This window comes from Lissotriton helveticus, chromosome 2_1 (genome assembly GCF_964261635.1).
Source record: "Lissotriton helveticus chromosome 2_1, aLisHel1.1, whole genome shotgun sequence".
In the NCBI taxonomy this organism is placed as follows: Eukaryota; Metazoa; Chordata; class Amphibia; order Caudata; family Salamandridae; genus Lissotriton; species Lissotriton helveticus.
In genome coordinates this window covers 1021705036-1021712902 of record NC_136059.1, presented here as the reverse complement: position 1 = coordinate 1021712902, position 7867 = coordinate 1021705036, and positions in this window count along the sequence as shown.

The following is a 7867-nucleotide window of genomic DNA, read 5'->3' as shown; positions in this document are numbered from 1 at the left end:
AGCACATGTTGGCTACTGTGACATTCAGCTCTGTGAAAAAGCAAAATAAATTACTTGAGTTCAAGATTTACACAGTGACGTACAACAATGAAAGAATGCAGGACTATGAATGCAAATAATGCTTATGTACTGATTAGTGTGTGCCAACTGGGTTTACATAAAAAGACATAAACTGCCCTAGTCTCACATTTAAAGTTAACTGGCAAGTCTCCGGAGAGACCAAGGTGCTTATTTTGAGTATAGCAGCCCTAGGACCAATGTACTCCCAGTGGAGGTCCGACCACCACGGTGGTACGTCCACTGTATTATGAGTGTTGTTTGGAATAGAAATGTTTTTAGCCGTATTGTCTATGCATTGTTCGACTTAAGTTAGCATTCACTGCACCGTTTGTATTCAGCTGCCATTTTCAGCCATGGTCGAAACTAACTTCTGTCTCACTTTTTGTCTGCTTCAGCTGAAAGCAGCTGCAATAGATTTTTTGTTTCTCCAAGGCTGAGCTTTGCTGTGCTTATGAACACACTGTCTTTGCTAGCGCATACCTTTCCCTGTAGATAGGCCTGCTCCCACCCTTAGAGCGGCAGGCGCAGGCAGAGTGACCTTGGCGCTGAGATAGCAGGTACCCTGTCTCAGGACCTAGACCCATCCTTCTGTATCTCCTTTGTTCACCAGCTACCAACTAGAAATTTCCAGTTAGGGTGTGTCATTATCGGTTCTGAACTGTATTTCATGTGTTGCTATGCTTGCTGAAGTCAGTCCCCTTGCAGCACTCCAAGGAGGCTGGTCAGACCGGACTCCACTCGAGTGCACCTTTAATAAATATCTTTGGTTTGTATTCTCTACTATTTGACTGACTGTTTTGTGAGGAAGGCTGAGAGGTGGTCGTGAGTGACCCTAATCGGGCCACTTCCTTCAATGTGGCGGTGTACCCGTCACAAGTCCTCTCCCTCTTGTAGGGTCCAGGATCCCGCTGCAGCGGTGGTCTGCAAATGGCCTGAATATGCTGGCTGCTACTGATGCCGACAGAACTGAGCATATTACGACCTGCATATTCACCAACTATTTCATGCTGGGGACCCCGCCAAGAAAAGGGTGCTGGACTTGCAGGTAGCCAAACCTGGACCTGTGGGGGGCACATGTTGTGCCCCCCTGGAACTGTAGTCTCGTTCCTGCACAGTGTTGCATGCACAACATGGTGCATGCCACACCATGCAGGAATGTGCAGTAGGCACTCTCACAGTGGTGGTCTGCTTGCTAGGCTCTCATATGAGCCTAACAGACCGCTGCCGTGACACTGTGGTTGCACCGCCCGTCTGCCCTGGATTCAAGTCGCAATCCGGTGGGCGGGCTCACCAAGGACTTGGCGTTCTTCCTGGGACTGCCGCAGTGGCAGTCCCATTGGAAGACCGCCAAATTCGTGATAAGGCCCCAAGTCACACTCAGATCTGCAAGACATGTTGCAAGAAACTGTCACCCTTGGTATACGGGGCAACCTCTCATGAGGGGGTTTGACACAATCAACAAAAATACCCATTAATCGATAAAGGTCTCATTAAGAGTTAATCAAGGTGGCTAAGACACCATGAATTGCCAGTTTACCTGCCACTTCAAAGTCTCTAATCCATCACACCATTTAATAGTGAGGGAAGCAGAGTTTCTGTGGTGGAGCTTGGCTCACCAGTGGAAACCCTTAACCAGACAGCCCATCCAGCAGAGCAAGGACCTGCACCCGCTAAGCACTCCTTCGCTTCCGTCAAACACTCCACCTACAGTACTGAAGGCAGGTGTGATTTATCAGCAGAGAAAGCCCATAACTCAGGAAAAACATTCGAGAAATTCCAGAACGTGCAGGTTTATTTCCTCGTTCCAAGCCTGAAACCACATTTTTGTAAACGAGGCGTGAATACCATTTGGAAATGCTAATCATGTGCCTGGTATTCCCGTTCCATTTACTGAGCAATTCTGAACCAGCCCCTTACAGGCTTCATTTATGTATGCCATACGTTGCACTCGTTTTGATTACAAACGTTTTACTTTCTTTGAAATGTTTCAGATGATTTTGTTTTTAGAAAGATTTCTGACATTGAATTTATATTTAGATGCGGACTATAATGTCAGTGCCTGCATTCCATGCACAAGTATTGGCAATGGCTGCTGAGTCTGCTACATAGGCTCAGAGAGGCTCGAAGCTTGACCTTGGTAAGCTGAAATTCTTGTGTCTGCGGGATCATCTGACAATTGTGCCAGAATCAAGTTGTGGTACAAGTGGCCTGTACTCGAGGCAAAGGCCTGAACAAACATAATTTATTTCGCAGAGTGGTGAAATGAAAATGAAAAAAAGACCAAGATAAACAACAAAAACTCTTCAATACAAATGATTGTGTGACTGTCAATAAAATCATTTGAAAATTGCAACTCTTATAAGTTTGTATCGTTATTGTTGAAATCTGGGGGTGAACCATTCTTGTATGTCTTATTGAACCACTTTCGGTTACAATGCCTGTATTGTTGCCTTCTGTAAACCGAAGAGCGCCGCGTGCCAATGCTCTGCTTTATCCACAAACATTGCTGTATTTCTTTATATACCAAAGCGGTGATTCAGGTTTATAACCACCACGTTTAGAGCCGAAGAGCTGTTCTTTCAATGAAAAGCTGAAAGGTATTGTTTTGTGTGATTATTCATCGCATTTCAATCCCACTCGAATCTTTGTTCACATGTAGGTAAAGTAGTTTAAAATAGAGGGAGGTCATGGAGCAAAATTCATATTTTATTAAATCTAGCGGAATGCAAGGATTGCATTGAACTATTGATCTTCCTATCCAGCATTTACAAGGATGTAGAGGTCAATAGGGATGTGAAATCAAGGTAAGCAACAAATTGCAAAATAATTATAATTCAAATACAATAAAGCCACTTACATAGAACAATTTGACCCAAAAACAGCCTTCCCGGTAATGCAATTTTAAAAGTGCTGAGATATCTGATGCTGATGTGTTGATGTCTGTTATTAATGTGGCAACACCAGTGCTGGAAGAGGAAACAAATAGTCCAGAAATCCATAAAATGGGTATCAAAGTGCAACAGCGGAAAATAGATGGTCATGAGGGACTGAGTCACGCAAAATAGAGTAAGACAGTCAACATATACATTTAGGCCCTGATTATGATGCCGGTCGGAGTTGCCATCGAATGACATCATCGCAGACTCGGGACCGACCAACCTCCGGTTCCGACTGGCTGACGGGCTCCTTGAGCCCTTCGGAAGCCCGCCAGAATGACCGGAAAGTTTCCATTCTGACTGCCTACATGGAAATTAGGCAGTCAGAATTGAAACCGTTGATGTTGGTTGGAAATCCTCCGACCTGTCGGAGGCTTTCCGACCAAAATCAAAATCAGGGCCCTATTGTTTAAAAACTGGGCCACAAAGTAATTACCAGCAAAGACAGTTAATCTATTGTGGGTTACTAAATTTGTCACAAACAGGTTATATTTTAAACTATTTTACAGGGTTAAGGCCACTGCTGTTGACATATTTGTGTGCAGAGCATTTTTAAGCTGCATATAATAATGGTAAAATAACTCTGCTTGTTCGTGCACTTGCTGGAGACAGCTGTGTTTTGTCTAATTACAGTTTTGACCCATAGAGTAGCATAGAGGTTTAATGTGTCCATGCTTCGTGGAATGGGTGGTGACCTTGGGAGAAATGGACTTAGAATTAGAATCTATTGTGCATGATAACAAGTGAGATGTGGAATGAAAATGGATGGGTATAGATTTATGGAAATGCAGCACCCACTTGAATGGTGTGTTGCTCAATTGTTAAGTTCAATTGTTCATAAATTTGAAAACGTCAATAAATGTTTTTTTTAATGTGTCTGCTGCAAAGCAGCACATCATGCTACATGCAGATCATAGATATGTATTTTAAGTAGATAGATAAGTTGGTTAGTGCTTTTGACAACGAGATCCTTTTTTTTGCTTGCAGTTCATAAGTTTCAATCACAGTGAGCTATAAACCGGCATCAAGGAGCTGCATGCAAACTGCAGACTTTGTTTTAGAGCCTTTTTTAGGTCTCTCCTAAGCAACGTATGCACTGTCTCTTGAGACGTGCTGTATCTGCTGTATGGGAATCAGTTTTTTTTTTTTTTTTTAAGTTTTTATTGAAAATCAACAACAACAGTAACAACTTACACAAGGCAATAAAGATACAAAGACCTCGTCATGGGTTCGTGTACTCGGCGCAGCAGTAATGTAGCATACATATTACAACATAGTGCTTCAGGGGGAGGGGGCAGTGAGGAAACCAGCAGCAATAGGATATGATCGGTGTATGGAATGTCAATCAAGGGGACAAGGTGGCATCGGAAAGAAAGTCTTGAGGAGGGGTACATATGTTGCCACGATATGCATTCCATTGCGACCAGATTTTACCCCACTTCTTGGGTCTACCACGCGACAGATAAACAGTCTTCTCACGAAACATGCACCAGTCCATGTTTTCTGCCCACAGTGCTACAGTCGGAGACCTATGGGAACCCCAGAGCTGTGCAATATCCCGTTTGGCAGTAATGTTACCAAGGGTCGCCCAAGTGGTCTGTGATGCACTATAGTCGTTGGGCTCCCAGACATTCAGGAGGCAGTGCCTGGCCTCCGGCAGCAGCGCCACCCCAGTGACTCTCTCCATTACGATATGCACACGGGACCAAAACTCAACCATCTCCGGGCATTCCCACAGAATATGGAGAAACGTACCAGTCATACCACAGCCGCGCTTACACAAATCATCAGAAGAATACCCCATGCGTACCAGACTCGGGCCAGTTACACACACCCGGTGGAGGATCTTGAATTGAACAAATCTAAGGCGTGCAGGTATGGCAACTTCTTTTGGCGAGGACAAGGCGGACTGCCAGTCCTCATCATCGACTTCCAGACCGTCGGCAAGCCACAAGTCCCTCAGGCGCACGAGCAGGTCAGCCCTGTTGTTGATCAGCTCCTTATAAATTAAGGATATCGTGCTGTCGGGCACATGTCCATCAAGAATACGATCCTCAAGGGGCGAGGATTCAGGGATATCCGTACCCACGGCAAAGATCGAGAGTAGGGCATGTCGGACCTGAGCGTACCTGAAGAGTTCCCTGTCACCAAGGTTGTACTCCGCCTTAAGTGCCGCAAAAGTCTGAACATCACCTTTGGACCAGAGATCCCCCACCGTAGTGATTCCAATCATGTCCCATTTGTCAAACCCTTTCGTTCGCCATAAGTTACCCAGGCATTCAGAGTCATACAAGGGGATCGCTCGAGTGAAACGATCCTTCCATCCCAGGGCCGCAGTCGCATCATGCCACACACGTACAGCGACTTTAGTAGGGCCAGTCAATGATGTAGGGAGCGCCCGGGCATACAGTGTCCTGTTGAAGTTACCCCCCGGTAGAAGGTGTTTATATATTGCGAAGGCAGGGGCGGGACCGGGAACGTACGTTGCATGGTTAACCGCACTCAATTGGGAGGCCCAATAATAGCGCTTGATGTCAGGGAGGGCGATGCCTCCGTCGTACCACGGTACCGTGAGTTTAGACAGAGCAACGCGTGCACGGTCGTCCCAGATAAGTTGCCATTGCAGGCTCTCCACCTCCCGAAAGTAACGGGCGGGGACGGGGTCAAACGCATTCTGGAGCGCATACAAAAATCTAGGGAGCGACATCATCTTAAATAGAGCCGCACGACCAAGCGGAGACAAGGGCAAGCGACGCCAGCGTGCAACATCCGATTTCAGCCGTTGAAGAGGGGGCAACAAGTTGCGCTCATATCGAACGGCGGGGTCCAAGGAAACAAAAATCCCGAGGTACTTAAAACGGGACTCAGTGACCTGGATTGGAAATCTACGAGGCAATGGGGGGAAACCACCGGCCAAAACATAGACACAGGACTTAGTCCAATTGATCACGAGTCCCGAGTTCTTCCCCAAGGAGGTAAGAACATCGAAAAGCACGTTTAAGGACTTCTGAGGGGAAGCTAAATACAGGAGGATGTCATCCGCGTATAGCGAGACACGATCCTCGAAGTCGGGAGACCATCGAATGCCTTTTATGGAAGGCTCCCAAAGGAGCCACTCCGCCAAAGGTTCCAATGCGAGGGCGAAGAGCAAAGGAGACAGCGGGCAGCCCTGCCGAGTGCCACATCCGAGCGTGAAAACACCAGACGCCTTCCCGTTAACCACCACCTGGGCAAGGGGCTTCTCATAAAAAAGCTGCACCCAAGCGATGAACACGGGGCCGAACCCGAATTTTGCGAGGGCAGCCCAAAGATAAGGCCATTCGATAGTGTCGAAGGCCATGGTAGCATCAAGGGAAGCCAAAATGGCCGACTCAGTGAGAGTCCCAGCCCTCGCGAGAACCCCGTGGAGTCTTCGGAGATTAAGGGCGCCGGACTGATCCGGATGGATCAGGTCCCCGATAACCTTAATCAAACGGTTAGCTAACAATTTAGCTAAAATTTTGGGTTCGGCGTTAAGTAAAGATATAGGCCTGTACGAGGCACAGCGATCCCGAGGCTTCCCCTCCTTATGAATTACCACAATCGTGGCGAGACACTGCTCAGCGGGAAGGGAACCCGAGTCCAAAGCCTCAAGGAACATATCCCTCAAGTGGGGCGCCATTTTGTCGGGTCGCAGTTTGTAGAGTTCAATGGGTAGTCCATTGGGGCCTAAGGCTTTGCCGGAGCGGAGGGAACGTATAGCGTCCGCCACTTCATCCAACGTAAGGGGTGCGTCCATGAGGACTCTATCAGCGTCGGAAAGGCAGGGCAATGAGATGTTACGAAGCAACAACCGGTAGTTCTCCTCGTTCCTGTCGCACACAGAGGCATACTCCGTTTGGAAGTGGTCAGAAAAACACTCAACAACCCCAACAGGGTCAGTTACACACTCACCATTCAGCTTCTCAATCACGGGGACAACACGATTCGCTCTTTCCTTCTTATCAAGCCAAGCGATCAATTTACCGGCCTTGTCACCCACATCATACAGCCTGCCCGTTGCTCCCGGTGCATCACTTTGGCCGCATCAGTGACGACGGACCTATAATCGGCCTGTTTCAAACTGAGGGAATGCATTTTCAAACAAGATACCCCTGTTTCAAGGTCACTTTCTAGTGCAGTTATCTCAGTTTCCAGGCGCACAAGCTCCTCATTCTTAGCCTTCTTGGCAGCGGCAATCAGTGAGAGAGAATGCCCACGAATGACAGTCTTAAAGGATTCCCACAGAGATACAGAGGAAGAAACAGACCCCACATTGTCATTAAAGTAGTGATCCACTGCTTTAACAAGTGCAGAACGGGTTTTAGGGTCACGGAAGTACCAGGGGTTAATAGGAGCCACTCTGCCTGCGCTACCCACTCCCACCGCAAGCCGGAGCCACAAGGGGGAGTGATCAGAAATACCCCTGGGAAGATGGAGAACCTCATTAATAGAGGAGGATTGAGCCGATGGCATCAGAAAATAGTCTAACCTGGAAAGACTACCGTGTGCCCCAGAGTGGAAGGTGTACTGAAGCTGTGTAGGGTGTAACAATCGCCAGCTATCGATGAGCCCAAAGGTATCAAGGAAGTCACTCAACCACATATGGGATCTAGCCAAATCTCTGGGGGGAAAACGATCAGATGTGCCAGAGGCGACGGAGTTAAAATCCCCTCCGAGGATGAGAAGGCCCTCAGGCAACCCCAGTAGGACTTTACCCAGGTCTGCATATGTAGAGGTTTGAAGGCCCGGGGGGATATATACAGAAAGTATGGACAGGGTCTTCCCCTCCCATCTACCCGTGAGTGCGGCGTAGCGCCCTCTATCATCAAGTACTACGTCATCAATTTCAA